A 23197-nucleotide genomic window follows, 5' to 3' on the forward strand; every position below is an offset into this window, starting at 1 on the left:
GAATTTCTAGGGTATTACGCAATTTACTAGCTAGTATTTGCTGTGAATGTTGTGTTTAGCTCCAACCCACTTGCCTCTTAGTGCAGCGTTTGAAATCATACTCCATCACATAATTGACTTCTGGAATCTGGAGTCACATTCGTATGCGTCAGAGACACCCAGACAACAAAATAAATACCAGATAATAAGAATATTTCTTCCTAGAATAAACTGTAGTCTAAGTGTCTCTGATGTCGAAACGATGCAAAGTGATTATTTTGATCTATTATACTCGTATTTGGATCTTTTCAGACAAACATGACTCCAGGAGTCCGGTATTTGATAAAGTATTGTTTAATACGCTGGACTAAAATGAAAATGATGAACCCTTCCCACCGTAGCTACGTTATGTTTAGTACATTATTGTTATCAGTCCACGTAATGAAGAGGGAATCGCATTTGGGAATGAATATTGTACGTACTGGTATGTCCATATGGCAAGTTAAAATATAAAGAATCAAGATGTAATGGTTAAGGTTATTTATTTGTGCCAGGATTATCCGTGGGTTTTATATGACTTTTAGAGCTCACACCTAGTGGGCAATATGTGAATCTATTGTGTGAACATCCGAACTAACAGATTATCGTACACAATGGACACCGTGTGAAAGATACTTTACACACTTCTAATATTACTTGCCCGAAGTAACGGTGCAGGGCGGACTGCGAGAATGCCGGAAGACAGACTGACGGTCTGTCAGTGTGATAAAGTCATTTCCATACTCGGGCCCGACCAGCTGAGCTGGACCATGAATATGGTAATGTTGGGCGGCTCGTTGGTCGCTCAAAGATAACCTGCAATTTGGGTCCCATTGAGGTGCCGAAATCAATACCGTCCTTTAGCGTCCAGGCCCAGACACACGCTCATACACACGCACTCAGGGAGCTGGCCGTGTGATGGTGTCCTTAACAGAGCAAGGAAGGAAAGGATAACGTAAAACATCTGTTAGTTGCGCTCTAAACAGTGTATTTGCTATTAGTGTTTTTAGGGAAGACGGTTGCTGATATTTTCAAGAGAGTCTAAGTCTAATGTGAGGGCGCCTACCTAACATTAATAGTTATCCAGCCTCATTTATTAAAGACCCAACAGTTCCTTCTTAAAATCGTACCGCCCCTTGTCCGTCTGTACGATAACTTTTGATAGAACGGCACTAGAGACGCGAAATTTGGTCAAAAAAGTCCCATCCTCATCCAAAAAAGAGCCTTTTTGATATTGGAATCAGGAGGTCTAATGGCAGCAGTTTCCTTATGACCTTTTGGTTCTGTTAAATTTTTCTGGGTACTCCGATATTCCACTGAATGGTTTGAAGAATGATCACTTGTACTTTCTTTCTCGAACTGCTGCAGGAGAGCTGAAATCTTTTGGAGCTAAAAATTAACGAAATTTTTAATTAACTATGACGAGCTGCTGTCAACTGAGATGATTAAATAATCTAAGGAAAAACTGTATGATATAAATATGGTACAGTTAAGCAGTTTTTCAGAGCAAACCCTCCCTGTTGTTCTCTCTACATCAAAATCCAATTCAAGCTAACGTCTCTTCTTTACTGATTGAAGCCAATGACACAATTCCCAAAACATATCCCAATATGGCTTTCCAGGTTGCTGCATTAAACAAGGGTAAGTAATTCGATGTTTAGGATTTTATATGTAGCAAAGAATACAAGCATTATTTTTATTTAAGCATTTGCTCTAAATTTCAAGCAAATTAGGTTAACGTGATTATACCAACTAAGGAAAGCATCTATAATGAGACAAAGAACACAAACAGAGATTTTTTCAAGGAAATTGAAGTCATTAATAATTTATTACAGGAGTAATTTCAGTTTGAGTAACCTATAGACGAAAACTAACAACCATTTTCTTAGTTGGCAGATAGAGAAAGTTTTTGTGAAAACCATTACTGAAAAATGTCTTCCCTACTTTGGAACGGGTTAGTATCTAATATTTTTTAAGAAGCCAAAAGTTACAGACATCCAGGGAATGCAATTGAATAAAACTGTTGTAATTTTGTAGTACCATACCTGAACCGTGCTGAGTTCAGAATAATTTTTAACGTGGAATAGCATATATTTTTATTTTCCTCGTACCCTAGTTACTATTGGAAATTGATTTCCTCATGCGTAATTTAAATCCATCATTTAGCAATGCCGGAAGAATACACAGACAAAAATGAATTATTAAAAGTCTCTTTTTTTGCTCCGTCTTTCTAGTTGCTTTAGCCGCCATTTAAGTTGCGAGTATCATTAATCATTTAAATTCTTGTAGTATTTTTCCCTTGAATACTTCAATTTTAATCGCAATCCCAGTTGATAATCTAAGATTCTTGTAACTGAGAGTAATTTCCTGTCCGCATACTCACTCTTGGAGCCATTACCAGTACAGAGCATCCATACTATCCACCTGTTCTCCACCCACCTTACCATTGACCTCTGCCCGAGCTGTTGGCCGCCATAAAGCGGGGGACGCGGCGTCTATCGTGCGATCTGCGGCCGCGCGACACCCAGCCATGGCGGATCTAAGAGTGGCCCCCGGCTCAGATCGCATCTCGCCGTATCGCACCATCTCATCAGCGTAGACGTGCCGCCAGGACAACAATTCAATTCCGTGATCCGGCCGGTGACGTGCGCAAGCTTGAGTGAAACGTTAGATAAGCGCCTCTATCGGTGAAAAGCCGCACTTTTTCCCCAAAAACAAGATAAGGAACGTCTAAAAGTCGCAGTTATTCCAGTTAACAGCTGAAATGGGAACATAATAATTGTTCATCCCTTGTTGGAGTTTAGGAATTTAGTTTAAAACTTTATTATTATTATTTATTAAAGATTAAAAGGTAAAAGTCACCAAAGGTAAATAATTTTTAATCAAAGTCACGGCATTGTGCGTGTGGACTTTCACATTATTTCAAATAATATTAATAAAAACTGTTTTGTTCGCCGAATATATAATATATAACAATTAATGTTGTCATACTCGTATGTAAGTACGTAATTCAGAAAAGGGTTTGCTCCCTGTTTTCAGCTCCGCCACATTATTATTAAATGTATTCAAGATCCTCAGACTCCTAATGCTACCTAATAGGCTCTCTCTCCGAGCTTTGATCATTGAAAACTTCAACAGTTACTATTGAGACGTAGTTAACTATATAGCAATGGTTTAAATAACATCTGAAGTTGAATGTTTTATTGAGGTGAATAATATTCTCACCTCAAACAATTTTTGCGTATGAATGAATACTTCGTTGAATACATTGTTTAAATCTATCTAAACACCGATTTCGTGTAATGTGTGTAAAACCGAGTTATCAATGTTTGAAAACTTTACCGGAGTAAGCAATAAAAAATACCAGTTAAAATTATAGTGCTCATTTGAAACTAGACACTATGATTCTGAAACTTTTGGCTTGTACATTCCCCACCCACAAATGTTAGGTCTTATTAAGTACTTATTTAAAACAGTTTTTCTAATGAATATACAACCCACTCTTTAACCTTCGCACGCCGCCGCTCCGGTGTGATTTATTAAGTACCTGACCGATATTTTAGAAATTCGACTAAGGAACTAAAATGAAACGGAGGATGAGGTTCGTACCCGACGAGTTACTAAAACTATGAAAGGATTTTTCGAATGCTTTGTCATGTTGTCGATAGCAATATATATAGAGTTTTCTTTGAAATTCAAATATTTCTTCGTAACCCGAAAGGCTGCACTCTTGTGTACGAATTATTTTGTGGAAAACATTTAAAATCGATTAGAACTAATAACGGTTTTATTTTATAAGGCTGTTTTAGAATTAAAAAAAAATTGCATTAGTTTCTAGGAAAATTTAGATTATATTTCGTAATTTAAATTAGGCTAATGCTATCACATTTAAGAATCGGAATAAACAATGTGTTATTTTAGTAACCAGGGTATTTAGTCATTCTTTACCACAGTATTAAAAAAAAATTCAATTCAATTGGTTAACAGGCTAAAATTTCTTTATTTATTGTCTTGAATAATAGATCAAATAAAAAAATATTAATTTTAAAAGAAACCATAATCTTGTTACACTACAATTCAAAATTACACCAAATAAAGTTTATATATAAGTTGAAAGATTTCTTTTACGATGTAACAAAGTTGATAAAAAGGAAACATCTCCCATAAAATTTGAAAAATAGAGGTTATGTAAATTAATTATCATATGGGAACAGTATGAGTTATAAATTTAACACTATTCAATTTAATAAGGTTTTCGTTATTTAATAGTAGAAAAAAAATAGTAGGTAAGGTTAATATGTATTTCCTGCCTATGTTCAATTTACTATTCATAAAATGAGACATTAAATAAATAACCTGCCTATTTTACGTTGAACCGAGGTTCCCACAGGTGAGGTAGGGAGCCGAGGCCGCCCACCTGGGACGTGATCCATACATCAGCGGTGCGGACAGCGGGCCAGGGTGGTCCCACCCCACTTTGTCAGCCGCCACCTCGTGGTAGTCTATTACATCAGTGCAAACACGGGGCTGGTGGTCCTGAACATCTCGTAGAGGTGATCTGCGACTTCCTCAGAGTACGAACAGAACAAGTGGGTCGCGATCGTGATCGATTTTACATGGATGTAACCACGCGGAGTAGAAGGCTGCTTCTTTGTGGTCCGTTCAAAGTGACATAATGCAAAATATGAAATAATGCTAGGAACTGAAGCCTCACTTTAATAAATGGAAAGTGCTTCTATGTCGGTGCAACACAAGGGCATTCTGCACATGTTTTAGGCTAGAAGAATGAGACAAACTTATTTAATTGTTACTAGGAGTTTTCCTCGCAAAGAGTTCCGATAAAAGGTTGTGGTGAGAAATGCCGTCGACCGAATGAGAAGCTATTGTTTTTGCTATACAAGGCAATTTAATAGGCGTCATCTTCATTTAGGAAAGGAATCGTTTAGGTCTTTATTTAGTTCGATAAAAAGGTGATGGTATTCTATTTGTTTTTTTGTTTATTGGTTGCTCTGAAAATCGCCTATTAGGCAAATTACCTATCATCCACGTACCGTACTTCGCTACTGCAGAAATATCATCACAATCTTCTATCGAATTTTGTAATCATCAACAGTATGTTAACAAATATTTATAGCATAGGACACATCATGCAATAGCAGTTTGAGCTTGAACTAAGCAGCGCAAGTACAAACAAAGGGACTATTACATTTATAACATTACTAGATTATTTGTGATATGAAAAGTTTTCTGTTTAGATAATGGGAATTGTTAGAGTAAACGTACTTTTAAGCCGACTGTGTATTACTGAGTACAACAGTTGGACGAGGTAAAGAGGAATTATGTGCAGTTTCTATTACACCTATACTAAGATAATCACTGAAGATTTCTGCACCATTCAAGATATGAACTTGGCACTCCACAGATGGGAAATCGCACTACTAAATATGTGCAATCACGGCTTTCGTTTCATTAAAGGGCCTTTCCAAGAAGCCCTCGAACCGAACATACACAAAGACTCGATAATTTTAGTCACCTTTAAACGCTTCTAAAACATATAACATTACTTTCAGACCTCTAATTCCTTAGATACCTCCAGCAATTTATGATGCAGCGGGAGGGTATGATGAATGTGAAGTTTTTACTTAAATTAGTTTCAAATTCGTTAGCTCTCAGATGAAAATTTTACAATTCGTTACATCTTAAAGGTTTTAATACATCACACGAAGAAAAAACACTGCCTCTTATAGATTTACTCTCTACGAGAGAAACTTTACAGTTCAACGCAAATAAAATGATATTCTGCAAATAAAATATTACCAAGAGTTTATTTGCAGAAAATGTTCAAACCAGTCCAGTTATGCCATTCCCACTTACTGCCTAACCTGCTCCATTAGTTAGCTAGCACCCGTAATCCAGTTGCCACAAAGCCTAATATCCCAGCTTCTCGGGAGTCGCGACATGCTAATTCATTATAAGCCAAATTAAGTGTCTGTCAAAAACTGTCCAATAGTGGCTGTAAAGTTAAAGTGAGCTTCGTAAGCCTTCGTCATTTGTCGGGTGTAATCGGCTTATCCCCTTTGTACGCGGCAAGGCGGCAGATTATGTCCCAGCCCGTCGCGCCCCCCTCCCACCATCTTCTCTGTCACTCAGGGAGGCTATTAACACCCCTTCACTTTTGGGATTTGACTCCTTACCTTTTTGACTTTCTGGAAATCATCTAATTCGTTTAAAAATTGTAGCTGTATTTCTAATCTGTGATCAACGGGTGAATACGTCTCTTAGTTATAATAACGATTACGCCCGATTAAGTAACCGATATTCATGAAATTGTGCAGGAATGATCAACAGATTTTACGAAATTGTGCAAGAATGATCGACAGATTTTACGAAATTGTGCAAGAATGATCGACAGATTTCATGAAAATGTTCTGTCCAACTATTCTGCACGTCTTTAGTTGCACGGATTTCAATCTAAATTGGTATGGACATTTTGTTAAATCTATTACAACCGAGTATAGTTCTGAAGTGCATATGGGGTAAAGGGGCTAAATCCCAAAGACAAATCAAAGACTCTAGGGCCAGAAACGACTGATGAGGAAGAAGATCTTGTCACTATGTCTATGCATTTCAACCCATAATATTTGGCAGGCCGAGCAACTCCATTGAGTCATTCCAGTGGAACACAACTCCTTATGCCCTGTAACAACTCCGCCTTTGTTACATGGGAATCTTCGAAGACAAGAACAGTGTGAAGCAAGAAGCGTGACACCAATCTCATGGGAGCACATTTAAGATTTGTCATGCAAAATTTTATTAAGTGTTATTCTATGCACATATGTCTATTACGTTCTTTGTGCTCTTGTAGCTGATGCCCAGGTACGAGAGATGGATAGATATGCTGGTCTAAGACCGCTTAAAGGATATATGTCAGCAGGTTGGTAGATAGGACGATCTCAGACTTAGTACTCGAAGGCATTGTTTCGTTTTTTTATCCACATCAATAAGCTCACTTCTGAGAGACATTGGACATTGGATAAGATAACAATCAGGGTAAAAACTATCTTGTTCGCTGATTTTAAATGGGGTCATCAGATAAATGTGAATCATATATAAAGAGTGTTCAGTAAAGGTGTTCCAATAGTTTGGGATTTTGTTATAAAAATAAAAATGACCAAAAAAGTTCATATGAAGGTATGTCCTAAAACTTTTAGTTTTTCGTCTGTCTGTCTGTCTGTATGTGTTTTTTATCAAAAAATTATATCTTTTGAACCAGTTAAAGGTATAAAACCAGTTAGGTAGTTATGAAACTTGAGAATTGTATTAATATTTCGTAGCCCTTTTTAAAATTGAAATATTAAGAAACTCCTTTTAACAGTTTCGAAATGGCGGACGTTTAAATTATTCTATGAAAATAACTCAAAACCGACTAACGTCCGCAATTTTGGAACGTGTAAGGGATTTTGTTAATATTTTATTCACAGAAATGTCTACCAAAGGTTAATACAATTATTAAGTTTCATAACTGTACCTTAACTGGTTCAAAAGATATAATGTTTGGATAAAAACACACATACATACCTACGGGTAGACGGAAAACTAAAAGTTTTAGGACATATAACTTTCGTCATATGAACTTTTTTTTGCAGATTTTTATTTGTAGAGCACAATTCCAAAGTATTGGAACACTTTACTGAACACCCTGTATATATGCGGCGCGTGCTCAGGGCCGTGAGTATAACTCGGCTAAAGCCTTACTTACGTACAAATATCGTATTATTGTTCTATTACGGTAAGAACCATTACGTACCGACTGAAAATTGATTTACTCGGTTGATAAGAAAGCACAAAGAAATCGTAATCGCTCTTGGCATTGAGTTTATGGTTTATTAGCTTCGGTAAGAAGCAAAACACTGGACCCTGAACGTTCTGTAAATAGCACCGCGTCGCACTCTAGTATGACTGGACAGAGCCAGCGTTATTGTGGACTATACTCAGCCCACTGTTTACTCTTACACGATTCACTAATTCGTAACTTTGCATCGATTCTCTTGTCAGAAAAATTTTCTTGATCACCTGCGTAAGAACAATAGCTTGTTTTCTTACAGGCTAGAAGACGGTTAATGCAAGGTCTCTCTTATCATGTGTAGTGCAATCTAAATAAGGTGAGTTACGCAAAGAACCAGGCACGATCTTCATCTTTCTTTCAAAAAACAACTATAATTGTCATAAAAATCTCTATTTCAAATATTTGTGAGGATTGATATTTCCTGAATTACAAATATAATCAAATTTCAAATTTACGTCACAATACCTGAGTGTTCCTAACTGTACTTCTATATGATTGCGCCATGATTAAATAAACGACCTTCCTCGTAGCGTAAGGTCAAGGTTGCCGCTCTCTAACTGAGAGGTCACGGGTTCGATTTCCAGAGAGGTCAGTTGATTCGAACCAGCAAGTGGCTTTGGTTCGTTTTGTTCCCGTACATACGTATAGTATTAATCATCAATTAAAATGGCACTGACGTAGAGAGCATCCCCTTGAAAATACGAGCCGATTCTGAAGAGTTAAGAAACAACAAACGGCCACAAAGAAGGAAAAGAGTTTTCCTTAGATAGCTATGACAGTTATTACAATCTAATTTACAATTGGTTACTTGAATGTCCTGTGCAGACAGGATGAATCCTGCCCGGTGTTAGATGACTTGGCGTGGGCGGGGTGTTGCTTTTAGCATAATGATGCCACTCGCCGACACAAGACCCATTACGTGCAGTTTATACTGTATTGTATTGTGGCCGTCCGTTTGTCATCCTGTAATTGAATTGAAATGGTTCCATTTCCCCGAGCATTGCACTTGGGGTGTCATGACCTACGTATTTATATAAGAGACACAAGACATTTAAAAATTAATTACGTTGTAACATACCTGTAGAGTATTAAGAATAATATTCATTTGTTTAAGAACAATAGTTTCCTTACATTTTGTTCTACTTTATAGCGTACATTCTTAGGAATATGCATTTTATTTAGTTAATAAGAATATGGAATTGAATCGGTTATATTAAGAGTCTGTACTCGGAAATCATTTTAATTTTAAAAACAATTTTACGCTTTTATTTTTTGTCGTGGAACAACAAGAAATGTCTCTAATATATAATTAATAAGCATAAAAAATAATTTTAGAACTTTCTATATTGTACTGGTACTTTTCAGTACTTAAATATTCAAAAACTATACACCACAGCAAATTGAAAGCGTACTAATTATGTACTTCATACGACACATCTCCCGTAATGTTACCACCAAAAATAAGGGCGTAAATTGTTTGGTTTTTAACAATGATCTAATGGGGTTATAAGCAGAGTCGTTCCAATACAGTTGGCTCTTAAAAAGTTTGCACATACTGTATTTCATACCAGAAACAAACAAACTAAGATGGGATCTAGATTATGTTTAGACATATACACACTTGGCAACTACTATTTGGAATATATTTATATTCTTAGATTTTGTACTAAAGGAGGCATATATTTTAAATATACGGATATTTAGATGAACTGTAGCCTATTAGTATTTGGAGACATTATTAGCAGCCTTGATGGATTTGATATGTTAAAAAAGGGTAACACCCCTTTGTTGCCCTTATCTAAATACTCGGTGGACATAATAGGGTTGTAATATTAAACGTCGGAATAAGTAATACTTTACTGTTTTTGTTATAGTTTTTTAAATGTTATTTATAGATGATATTTCTAGACAAAATTTTTTTAAATATTTTTGCGAATTACACTGTTCTATTGATATTACCAGTAACGAATTGTTAACGCTTGTTATGTATACAGAGTGTCTATAAATTACTCAACCTTCGTCAAAAAAAGTCAAAATTAAAAAATGCATTTAAAGTATAGCTCTATCTTGTTTAGTGTAATGTGTGACCATTTATTCGTAGTTGAAGAAAAAAAGTATAATATTTAGTTTATTAAGACCCGTTTAAAAAATCTAATCTCAGGCTTAAAAATGGCGGCAGTACAAAATGTTCCAGATGTAGCTAAAACACGGGTTACCTTTAGGTGAAGGTTTTGATACCAGGTGTATTTTAATACTAAAATTAGTAACAGAGTAATGAAGGCTATAGTGAGCGCCCCCTCGAAATTTATGAAAAATACACTTTATTATTTTACTGTTGATCAATATATCGCTTGTTATTACACATAACAGAATAAATTAAGTTAAAATAGCTCACTTTTACTTATTTAATCCCCTGTAATTTTAAATACTTTTATATATTGGATGAAAATTATGTCATCTTGTTTGGTTGAATATTATGCCGATATTATGTTACTATAAAGAAGTGTGTATATTATACAATATGCTTGAATAAATTCAATCTATTGGAGGAGCGGTTTGAGAATAACCATTAGTTTTACGACTGGTAGCTTTGCTTGTATTAGTTACACAAGAGATAACTCAACCAATTCTACAAATTGAAGCTTGAACTGCCATCTGTAGAGTGAGAAGTCAAGTAGCAAATATGTGAACGATAACAATTAAGTTATGTGGCGCAGCCCTAGAAGTAAAGCAAAGTAAATACTTAATTTACAAGGCAAGTTAGGGCTAAGAAGCCCTCTTGAACAGTTAACCTGGGGTGAACAGCTTAAAGGTAACTTCCAAACCCCCACCAGGCAGGAGGGCTGTTGCAAGAACAAGATCGCTCAGCGATCACTCATCGAAGCAGCAGCCACGCTCGACATTGCTTGATTCGGTTATCTCGGGATAACCGCCGTGCCCGCTACACTTCGTCATTTGCAATTATGTCAGAACTAACTGAAATAATTGCCTGGATCTCAGGAGACCACGTCCTTACAGATGATCGATCATCTCAACTAACGCAATCAAAGACGGTACTGACCCCGGTTGTATTGCCATCTACACGAAACGGAAAATCTGACCACACAGCACCCAACACCGCCCACTCCCGTACCGAGGCCGGCTCATGTTGTGGCACCGGAGTAGATATTGATGCCACCTCATTAGTGCCTAAATGAAATCCCGTCCCGCGGTCCCGGACCACCGGCCTGCAGGCACAATTTGTGGCAGACAAATCGCCTCAGTCCCGATCGATCTTCCTTAGCGGTTACGTGTGAGCCAACAATGTTTATGTGCTGTCAAAACACGTACAAAGCCGTACTGCCATATATCCCGTGAGCAAATCGACGCGTGGTCCACTAGTCTCCGATTTCCTGTTTGGTTAGGATGTGGGAATCCAGGATAATCCCGGTTTCCTAGACGCGACACCTGTGCGCCGGGAGAGGCGCGGCGGCCACCTTTGATGTCCGAGAATGCCGGACATTATGTGAACTTTTTGCCCCGGTCACCCGCGCCGCGCCCCGCCGCTCGTGATTTATCGAATAAAGCGCGTTTTTTCGCGGCCATTCATACTGGATGGTTTACAAGGCCCCGGGTGGTCCCTCACTACTACACTTACATGGTGATTTAATAATCTGATAAACATTTCGCCTCTCGGTATTTATAACTGAGGAATTCAATAAGAGGATTACACCTAATGACTCTCTATCTGAGAGTTATGTCTGTCTGTCTGTCTGCCTTAGTTATTGGCCCCCGCCGAGCCGCGCCACTCCACGCTCGCACTGCCGTATTTATCTTTAATGAGCAACACGGCTTCTTATGAAATTTGATACCTGTTTCCGGAGAGAAATTCATGGGGAATTCAAATTTATCGTCGTTTATGTACTTTTATCTGAATATTTGACAAATATTTAAATTTTCCAACAGTTCGTTTATTGCGTTGACAGTACGTTATAGCTACAAAAATACTTTTAAATGTGAAATAAGTAGTTTGTGAACATAATTTTATGAACCGGTACACTACACGACAGTGACGTCACTACGGATGAAGTAATTGGTAACTTTACTAACTTGTCGCTTGATAACAGATTTAACAGTTCAGGTATAATACCTGTAGTAGTTCAGGAGTCGAGAGCCAATTTTTATAGGTATACAACAGAGTTTTTCTGAAAGTCGATAAGGAAATGTACCGTAAAAACTAAATCAACCGTTGGCTAATCCGGGTTTTCTGGAGGCCGAAATAGGATTGAGTCAAATATATATTTCATATTTAAAAATATGAAAGGACACTTTTCACAGATCATGCTTTTCCTAATTTGACACATTTAAAACCAGCCGTCACAAGCGAAAATAAAAGTATCTTTACCTAGTTGTCTGACAATAATATAAATATTCTTTACACGTCTATCGATCAGTCTAAAGTTTATCAACCCAGAAAAATAATATAATCTGAGAAAAAAATAACGTTTATTATTTTTAACTCTCTTGGTACCCTCCCATTTCGTCTTTTACCAAAGTGTGTGTCCATAGATTAAACATTGGCTCTCGGAACGTATTATTGTCTGGTAATTGTACTGTTTTATCAATAAATTCGCCCTCACCCATTATTTTGTTTGTATTGCTTTCATAAGTGTTAACTCTATATCCTAACTAATATTATAAATGTGAAGATGAATTTGTTTGTTTGTTACGCTTTCACACGAAAGGTATTCAATTATTCAAATTTTACATTGACATTCCTAGGATCTCTGGTTAACATATAGGTCTACTCTTATCTGGAAAATCTCTTCTGGCTACGCCCCACTGGTCTGTAAAGTTATGGAATATCCCATCTGGACTCTACAGTTGTATTACAGTAAACAAATATTAATTGAAATAGACTGTTAAATAATGTAATCAACAGTTCGGCGGAAACATTGTTTTATGGGAGCACAACCATACTCGTACGTCTAATTAATTGAACAACTAATTTCTATTTGTTTACATTTAGAGCCTTGAAAGCATATATTTAGCTTTGTAGTAACAACAATTCATATTTTAACTTTATACGCAACTGCTGATGAACACAAAGTAAGAAAATACCCAGATAAAAAAATAAAAGTTTTAGTAAAATATACATTTTTGCAAATATTAAGTATGCAATGCTTGGAAAAATCAACAATAACACAATAAATAATAAGACCGGAGTAAATGAAATTGGCCATATTTTACACTTTTTGATATATTTTTTGATAGTGGTAACAAGGCAAACTCAATATTAGTGTCGGAAATTGTATTCACTCGAATCAGAAGTGCTCATCGAATATAATTGCGTGCGATTCCGCGGGTAACTGCTAGCAGCAGTAGTTAGATATAGGAATCATATGTATTCATATTTTTATTTTAAATGCCACCCACAAATGCTTTTATAAATAATTTAAAGACAAGAAAAATCTTTGACACGTGATATATTCACGGACACGCAATTTCACATTACTTTTTGTTTGCATGAATAAATAACAACTGTTTTTGTGTGTTGCGTGTAGTAATGATAAATAGAATTATCTTTCGTTTCCAGCAGTGATGAATTCAAACAAATTAGTTTATTCTGGATTTTATTTAATGGACACAATCGTGAATATTAGAGAATTAAATATTGTTTCCTTAGACATTGTGGGATGGCAGATTTACAGTAGCTGAAGGAACAATAACGGAGGAATGGGCATTGACTATGATTCAGGAAATCATTCGCTCAACAAAGTAAACTTAAACTCAAGTACTCGTACACTTGCAAATCCTGCGAAATTGCGTGCAGAGCTGTGGGTAACTGCTAGTATATTATATATGCGAAAATTTGTGAAGATGGATGTTTGATACCCAATCACACAAATCCTAGTGGCCAAATTTTTTACGAAATTTGGCATGTACGTTACTTAAATAATAACAATGAAACATATAATATTTTTAATTTCGAAATATTACTAACAAATAATTTTAAAATTAGTAGAAAGAAATTTTGTTTGCTGTAAAGTTAGGCAATATTTTTTATCGTGGGGTCATAGACATGTAACATTATTTCATATTTGCGTGAATAAATGTAACATCAGCTACCGTTGTGTGATGCATATAGTAATGAGAAATAGTGTCATCTAACTTTTATTATAGATGGCAGCATTGACAAAATTAAACTAATTAGTTATTCTGGATTTGACATAAGAACGGAATAGTTGGGAATGTACGTATACATGTATGATAGTAAAATTAGACATTATGGGACGTAATATTTACAGGAGCTGAAGAAATCAAAACGAAGGGATCGGGAATTAACATGATGCAATGAACAACTCGATTCGTCCCTACAATTTATTGTATTCAACAACCGAGCGCAGTTGACCCAGATTTTGAACCCCATAACAATAATGAAACCACACCGCAATATCCCCAGACACTATATCAACATTTTATTACTAAAATAATCCAGGGGACATCGCATTCGTTTTTCACTGATGATATATTACTGATTAGGTATCTAAACATTGATATAATGCCTAGCATATAAGCCTCAGGTGATATGAAGGAAGATCATATACTGTACTGTATTAGGTTCAGAGATATTCAAAGCTTTAAAAAAAGTTTACCGAAGGCGAGCCTTGTGGCATACATTTAATTTTAGGGAATTAAAGTATCGTAATATTATTATTAGAAAATCGGGACGTGTCTTTGTGTGTATGCCCGTATTCATTTGTCTACACATCTTGAAACCGTATACAGAAGAGATTTAGCACCAATGTAAGTCTATTGAAGAGCAGGACACAACCAGAGTTGGGGGTTTCTCATCCTAAGTGGAATAAAAGCGTAAATATAGACGGTTTTTGATTGTAGTAAGCTTTTTAGTGTGTGTATATAATATTTCAATTTTGTTCCAAAAATTATACTGGCAAAACAATCACTATTTAAGAGTAAAAACAACTAATTTCACTTACGATTTGACATAACCAAAATCATTGCTTCAACTTAAAAGGAATTATTTGTATCTGAACTAATTTAACTTGAATAAATAAATGAGTGTTGCAGTTGCAAATTAGCCAATTAAAAAATCTATTCACCCAAACGATCTAAATATAAGATCGATCTATATTCCTCCTTTTTTTCTTATTTCTTTGTCGAAGCGTATAAATATTTTACATGACAGCTGATGGAAAATCGTTGTAGATTTTTCTGTTAAGTATTGACTTTACATGTAACATTACTTCAAAATTGTTATATATTGTTTGTTGGGATAAAAAGTTAAACTTAAATTTTCAGTCGGAAATATAATGAATTCGACCCAGAAGTGATTCTACAAGCGCAAAACCTGAAGTACCAGCCACTCGCGATTTCACTTAACCACAAAACTTAATAGCATGTATATTAGAAGCTCACGTTTATTTTGGCTGCTTACTATTATTTTATATTTTGTGCTTTGAAAATAGTATAAAAAATTTATTATTTTTCCAAGCATTAAATAACGTTGTATATTACTTCTTTAGTATTTTCAGGATGTTAAACTTACTCTGTTGTACATAACTAACAGAAAAGTATGTAGTTTTGTGTTCATAAGCCACGTATGTAGGAAAACATGTATTTAGACTTAGTTCTTTGTTAACAAGGTATTTTTAATTGAAATTAATTGAACTGAAAAATATTTCCTTGTTACATCCCTACTATCTTTTCATAGATCACAGGATTATGCACTTAAAATATCATAAGACTACCAGATATAATATCATAAGTGATTTCATTAAGAAAGCTAAGTGCTTCGACTTTAGGATTTCTGCACATTGGTAGGCTATTTACAAGGATGAAGTAACACCATGTGTTGTAACGTGCTCTGCTGAGATTGCATGGAAAATTTAAAATCCATAGTTCATTTCACTCTCGAGATATATTGCAGACAGACATACAGACAGAATTATACATAAAATAAGTTGATACAAAAATGACCCATCGTAGAACCCATTCGTACAAATGAAGTTTCATGCAAAGTCCCCATATGATATCTTTTTGACATATTTTACCACAAGGTACATTCAGATTTTTCAAAACTAAATTGGATTTCATACCAGTGTTTAAATAACAAAAGTATACGGACCATGTAACTATAAAATGACTGCGTTTGTTTAAACTCTGTTGTTTTCTCGTTGCCATCATGGTTACCAATAAGGCCAATGTAAAATTATTCGCTAACGCTCAGCCAAATCCTATGGAGTGATATGCACCATTATAGTTTAATGTTAGAAATTCCTCATGTAGAAATTCAGCTTCATGCTCAATTTCAAGTCTGTAGGTCAGTTCGTTTTCGAGATACTGTGCGGATAGACGGACAGACAGAAATTTCCAACCCCACGATAGGCTTCGCTATAGCACAGCCAATAAAATAGTATTGTTTAGACCTTTGCGCTAAAATTGAAATACGAGATAAGAACAATTTTTTTAAACATAATCGATTTAAATAATGAACTGACATAATCAATGCTCTTTAGGTATATAAAGAATGTGTTATTCCAGTCAGCATGACAGAAATCATGGAATGTGGAATGATTGCTAGTAAGCTGTGTACCTGATGTCACCACACCGGTTTGTGCACAGGCCATATTGATTATCTTGAATCCTAGAATTATGGGTGATGTATCTTTCCAAAGATATGATAATTTGTTTCAATATTTTCATAGGTTATTTGGAAAACACATTAAACCATTATTCCTAGTTTGAATAATAAAACACTAAAAAGCGTTTGAGTGCGTATTAATAAGCCATCTCCCATAACGACTATGTATAAGGGGGTAAAAGTGCATGGGGTTTATCATTAGTATTTATAGGCTCTAATATCGTTTCTCCACAACCGGCTCATAACAAAGGAGATGCCATTGAGTCGTCATGAAATTTTGTACAGGAATGCTAAAGAATTTTTGGTTCTTAAGAGGACCTTAGGAGTTGTGTCTAATACAATAGCCTATCAATAATATTTATATACGTAAAAAATTATCAATGCGAAAGTATGGAGTGTTAAGATAAAATTTTAAATATACGTTTTTATGTTGATATACGTTGATATTATGTTGTACATGGTGCCATTAAACAAATAAGTATTTTGATATAATCAATTTTACCAATGCGACAGTCTTCTTAAGATCTTCTTAAGTATTGTTGTCTGTCCGTCCGTCCGTGCAATAACTATTTATAGGTAGGACTTAAAGACTTGAAACTTGGTACGTCTTAGTATAAGAGATGCCTCTATTTATTCTGAAGTCAAAAAGGTTAAAGTGAAATATAAAATAAAAATTGAACATTCTTATATCGGGGTTGGTAACCGTGATGGAAAAGAGAGAATTGCAGAATAAACAGAAAAAGAGTCCAGGTATTATGACATTTTGTATTGCTTGACATTTCATTATGACTTAGTTACACATGTAGTGTGTAGTATTGCTGATTAAATTGGCCAGTAAGACTTCCGTAAACAAGTCGCGTTTATTCATAGATTTCAGACATTCCCAAAACTTAATTCACCAGAGACGTACTAGCGTAGTCAACAGTACAACGAGTCTGACGTATTGTTTTACGTAGTTTAGAATTTAGATTAACACTACGATTTCGTTCACATTACGTTAAACCACAGTAGTTGTGGAACCCGTTTCTCTGCATAAAATTATGGAAATTAGTATTTTTTTGTCAGTTCTAGGAATATTTGTAGAACACGCTTCATCCAAAGCTAACCAAATACTAACATGACAATTATTCATACAACGTTAACTGTATTATGTAGATAATCAAACGATATGAACCAATTTAAACAAACTAACCACGGTATAGATAAAGTTCAATAATCGGATTCAAAATAATAAGCACCAAAAAATAGTTTTAGAATAATATTTTAATTTGTGTGTTTAGTTGTATTTGAACATCTAAAACGGTTGTTTTACAACCACGCAGTTTAAATTGAAAATTATCTTTATTATTATATTGTCCTATATTATTATATTATGGCGCTTAAGAGGGTTCGAGGAGGTTGTATGAAAAATTAAACACCTATAGCCACATGCGAATGTTGAGATTCTAGACTCTGCACTAAGAGAAAAGGTGAAGTGGAGTTAAACTCAACATTAAAATCGAGTAAACATTTCCCACCGTAGCTACGTTATAAAGTTAGTTGTTATGCAGTAAAATTAATTTACTCTTTCAAAAAGAGCGAGAGTTTTGCCTCGTCCGATATCAAAATCGATTAACTTTAACACTAATTGAGTTTTTAAACATTATTAAAGTGGAATTTTGAAAGTAAATTACTTTAAAACACTTACTCTGATGCTGAAACGATGCAAAGGGTTCATTTTGAGTTATTTTAGGATCTCTTCAGACGAACGTGACTCCAGATTCCAGGAGTCAAGTATGTAACAACGTCAGATTTCACATATTGCACCAAGAGGAAGGTAGGTTAACCGTTAAAAAACATTCACATTAGCATTGAATCAACCACTCCCACCATAACTACGATATGTATAGCCACATGCAACAATGTGATATGAATGTACTCAGTTTGCGTAGAACCTATTTTTGAGTGATTTTGTCGTTGCAATCATGATTACTTAAAAGCCCATTATAAGAAATGTTCACTAACGCTCAGCCCAATTCCACGGAGGGACATGCATCATCATTGAACTTGGTGTCACCTATATAGAGTGTTTTTTCATGAGCCATTCCATTGGGATCATAGAACTCGTATATTGGACGGCAAAATGGGAATTCATTCCTTCTTAAAAGAGAGATTTAAACATGATTTTCAAACTTAAAAACACTGCGATTTTCCAATATGGTGGTAACTTAGTTTCTTATGGAACATACTGTATTTTATTATTCTTTACGATTGGAGGAATAATTTTAAAACTTTTTATTTGTGGTAATTTTATTTATCTCTTTTAATAAAAAATACACGAGAACTCAAAGTTTTGAGATTTGTTTTTGAGTTTAATATTCGAAATATTCTGAACTGTAAATCTAACTTCTTGTTTTGGAAAATTTTCTTGTTTTTAAGGTAATTCTAAACGCGAATTAAAAATCTATACGTGTTTTAAAAACACTATGTTATGGGATAGTTTTAAAGTAAATAAACACTTTAATTGGGCAGAGCATGATTTTTATATTCAGATACATTTAAAGAACGAATACGATATTAACAGAAATAAATCTTATTTCCTGGGTAAGCATTTACTTTATCTTAAAACCAAGGGGGTATACTCAAACTTATGATACTGTATTTATAACTTAGAGGATTGAAATGGGCGACCGGTATAAGAGCTGGTGGGCTCTATAAAATTCAAGCTTGTGGGAAATATCATGTTTTTGAAAGCCTAATTTTTCACAGGTTAGAAATTTGGTCATCAATGAAAACTAAAAGTTGTCATCATATGAGTAAAAGGGTTCTGCCTGACGGTTTATTTATTATAAATAAGTATATAGCTTGTGAGTATACAACAATATAACTTCACATAATAAACAAAATCTAATTTTCTAATCCAGAGACATAATAATATATCTAATTACGATCATAAAATATAATTTAAGCATGAGTTGTATAAACATTCTTTGGTTTTGAGTCCAATTATTATTTAAACAAAATCAAAAAGACTTGACTACTTTTGGCGTTAGATATTTAAATTAATTACGATATTTGTAGGATATAATTAACATTCAGATTTTGGCTGAGCGTTATCGATAACACTGGGCTTCTAGAGATTGAGTTGAGCTTAAGCTTGAAGTTTTGTGTAAACACAGTAAGAAAAAGTTCGACTGTAGCTACATTCGATCTCGAGTAATCAAGCGGAAATAGACAGAAAAACCGACAAAATTGGAATTATTGGAATTCTACGTAATTACCCAGGTAAAGGTATTTCATAACTTGTCAGTAGGAGTATAGTCATTACAGCCTGAGAGGAATAATTGTAGCAGCGATGAGGGTTCTTCTAATGTTATAACCGATCATAGAGAAGCTTGGATATATCAATGCAATAGAGTTCAGGATGACCGGTGATGGTTCTGATGATAGTTCTGGAGCCTCTGGATCTGTGAAAAGAGATGGTGAGAGACCAGTGTATGATCATCTCTCCAGATGATCATTATTAACCTTAATCATGTATGGATACTTCTCCAAATCCAGGTAAAGGTAACTATGACGTCTATGAGTTTCCATACTTGGTGGAGCGATAGAGGTGTTGCAGACATGAAGGTTTGAAATGCATTGCATTATTGTCTAGCTTCCCTGGTGATAGTGTTTGGTGTCATTCTTGTTTGGACACTCAATGCTTTGGGATCTGTATCAGAAAATTTATGGAGAACAATAAACTCTTCTGGTAAATCAGCATTCAAAATGAGCAATTAATATTGAATATAAGGTTCTTTATACGAGTATGTACGTGAAAGATATGCCAGATTAGTCACGTGAAGTCACATTGATTTTAAAGATACCAAGCTAGGAGCACGATTTGAGAAAGATATATTCCAACGCTTTTGATATCAATTCCCATTTTGATTCCCTTCAAAACTAACTTGGCTGATGATCAATCTGATGATCAATATTATTTTAAAGGTAAGTTCCTTAAACTGAATTAATGAGAAACTAGATTTTTGCTTATACAATGCAATTTGTTCTTGGTTTAATGGAAGAATTAAATATTCCGCATAAGTATCTATTCTGTTATTTTAATTTTATTTTTTTTTGTAGAAATAACACTATTGAAAATAATTTGTGTATTTTGACATATACAGCAATCTTAAAACGGGAACTATTTATAAAAAAATCAAAAATAAACGCAACTTTCTATTGTCTTAGTCCATTTTTGACACAACTGGATGTCAATGTTTGTACATGCATAGATATTCTTATCTTGAGTATGTAATGCAAGTAAGTTGCATAGAACTTACTTATTATTATGTCTTATTTATACCATGAAAAGCTACCGCTATAAAACAACCCAAAGCCATTAAGAAAAAATTGAAAATTGAATAAAAAACCAACAAATAAAATACGAACAGAGTGACAAAAACGTGTTGTGTCATATAACATTATTATGTTTTGAATCGTATATTCTTATGAAATTACATAACCGTGGGGAAAGACAATTCAAGACTAATAATTTTAAAGATTGATAGTAATAATAAAAAGATTAATAATTCTGTTACATTGCGCAAACAAAATTAAAAAAAAAAAAAAAAAAAAAAAAAAAAACAAGTAAAAGAAAAATTCAAAACTCAGTTTTATAACAAGACGATAAGGGCTGTAACACCAGCAGTTTAACCGGTTGAAGTAAGATAACAGGTCTTGCTAACGATGTTAATAGCAGTTTCCACTATCAAAATAATTAATAAAGGTTATTTTAAATTTGAAAATTAGTGAAATACGATACATTTTTTAATGTATGTAGTGGTTTTGCTATGCTTTTCATAGCGCCTTCTTCTACGTCTTCTGCAATTGCTACACACAAGTAACCTGCAAATAGCAGAAAACTAATTGTAGGCGTTAAAGCTAGTTTCATATCGTCAGCAGAAAGTATTACATCTATTTTATGCAGAGTGTTCAAAAAAGAGGGGAAATATTCTATTGTCTATTTATAAAAAAGTTTTTAAATTTATAAAATCATCTATCAAAACAGTCTATGTTTAATAGTTTCAAAACGTGGAGGTTTTAAAAATTGTAGAGCAGAATTTTATAATAACCGACGAGAAGAAAACAAATTGTCAAGGCATTCAGCGTGTAAAAAGCAAAAACTTACTTGTTATAAATAGATGATACATAACGGAAAAATATGCATTTATTACTCTTGTGAAATCCATTCCATTCTAATAATTTCCAGAATTAGAAAGAATTATACACTTGCATTATCAGCTGTTGTAGAGTGTAGCAACAGTAATGATAAATAGTACTATTATTTGTTTTTTTATTATTGATGGCAGTAATGATAAACCCATGCCAATTAGTTTATTGTGGGCTATTCTGGACTTTTACGTAGTGAATAAAATTGTGAGTGTGTACATGTAGGTTACTCGTAATTGGTTCCACTTTGACATTGTGGGACGGCATTTTTAAATTAGTTGAAGGATTGAAAACGAAGGAACCGAGAATACAACATGCTTTCCAAACTTAAACAGTATGTTCAGGATCCTATTCCTGACATGGATCTGGAGATTGAAATATTTTTTATTCACTACTTTATTCCTAGATTGTTTTCCTATGCTTTAAAAAATAAGCCTATGAAGTCCATATTATTTGGGAAAAAGTAAAGTACGAAGTCACAGGTACTGTAAGTGCTAGTCCATAAATAAGTTTTACAAATGATTTAAAAACTAAATTGAGGATTCGTATCAAATAATTATCAAAACATTTGAAAAAAGTCACATATCAGTCGTCAGAGTTGAATTTAATTTTATAGGGTCTACGGTGATAATCCAGTATGGTTGGATTTGTAGTATGGCTTCAAACTCTAAAAAAAACTAAATTTGCTTTAGGATATTAGTTTAACCCGTTAAACCAATTACTATTTTCCCTCTTAAAAATAACACTTAAAACATAACCCTTATATGTTGAAGCTATCATAAAAAGGTGAAGGTGGAAAATATTTAATATAAATATAACACCAATTTTAGTATTTTATTTTTAAATTTACCAATTAAAGATCTAAAATTTACCATTTCAGTTTAAGCGAAGATAATACAGTGCCTTAAGACCCAAGATATTTTTGATTTTAATCCCATAACAATGTTAATTTTTGGATGTTATTATTAGTTGTAGAATTTGGGATATGTCTCATTTTTGGGTATAGTTAATACGCATCCCAACGATTTTATAATTTTATTGAAGTAAGAAAAATCCAAATTTGTTTGTACATCATAACTTAAATATTAAAGAAGTATAAACTTTGCAAGGAAAATTAAAAGGCGTTTCGATGCGTACTAATAACGTATCCAAAATGAGGCCTCTTCCATAACACTGCGATCAAAATTAAGAGCGTAAAAGTTTTTTTTTTATTCTCTTTTAAGTCTCAGATCTTAGGCTTATGCTGGATTGTTTTTGGTCACTATGGCTATTATTCCTCTCTTGATTGGACGTCCCCGGGATTTGAACCCGTGATCTCTGAGATAGAGAGCCGTGACTTTATCCACTAGTCCTTTACTGTTCTGTGGGTTATACTCAAGGTTATTTTTCTATTGCTGGCTCCTTAATTAACATTGTCGGCATTGTAAGACCACAGATATATCAAAGTCCATAGCAAAAGCTCAATAGCTTTGTATATATAACTCTTAATATTGTAA

The sequence above is a fragment of the Homalodisca vitripennis genome, chromosome 5 (genome assembly GCF_021130785.1).
Source record: "Homalodisca vitripennis isolate AUS2020 chromosome 5, UT_GWSS_2.1, whole genome shotgun sequence".
Taxonomy (NCBI): Eukaryota; Metazoa; Arthropoda; class Insecta; order Hemiptera; family Cicadellidae; genus Homalodisca; species Homalodisca vitripennis.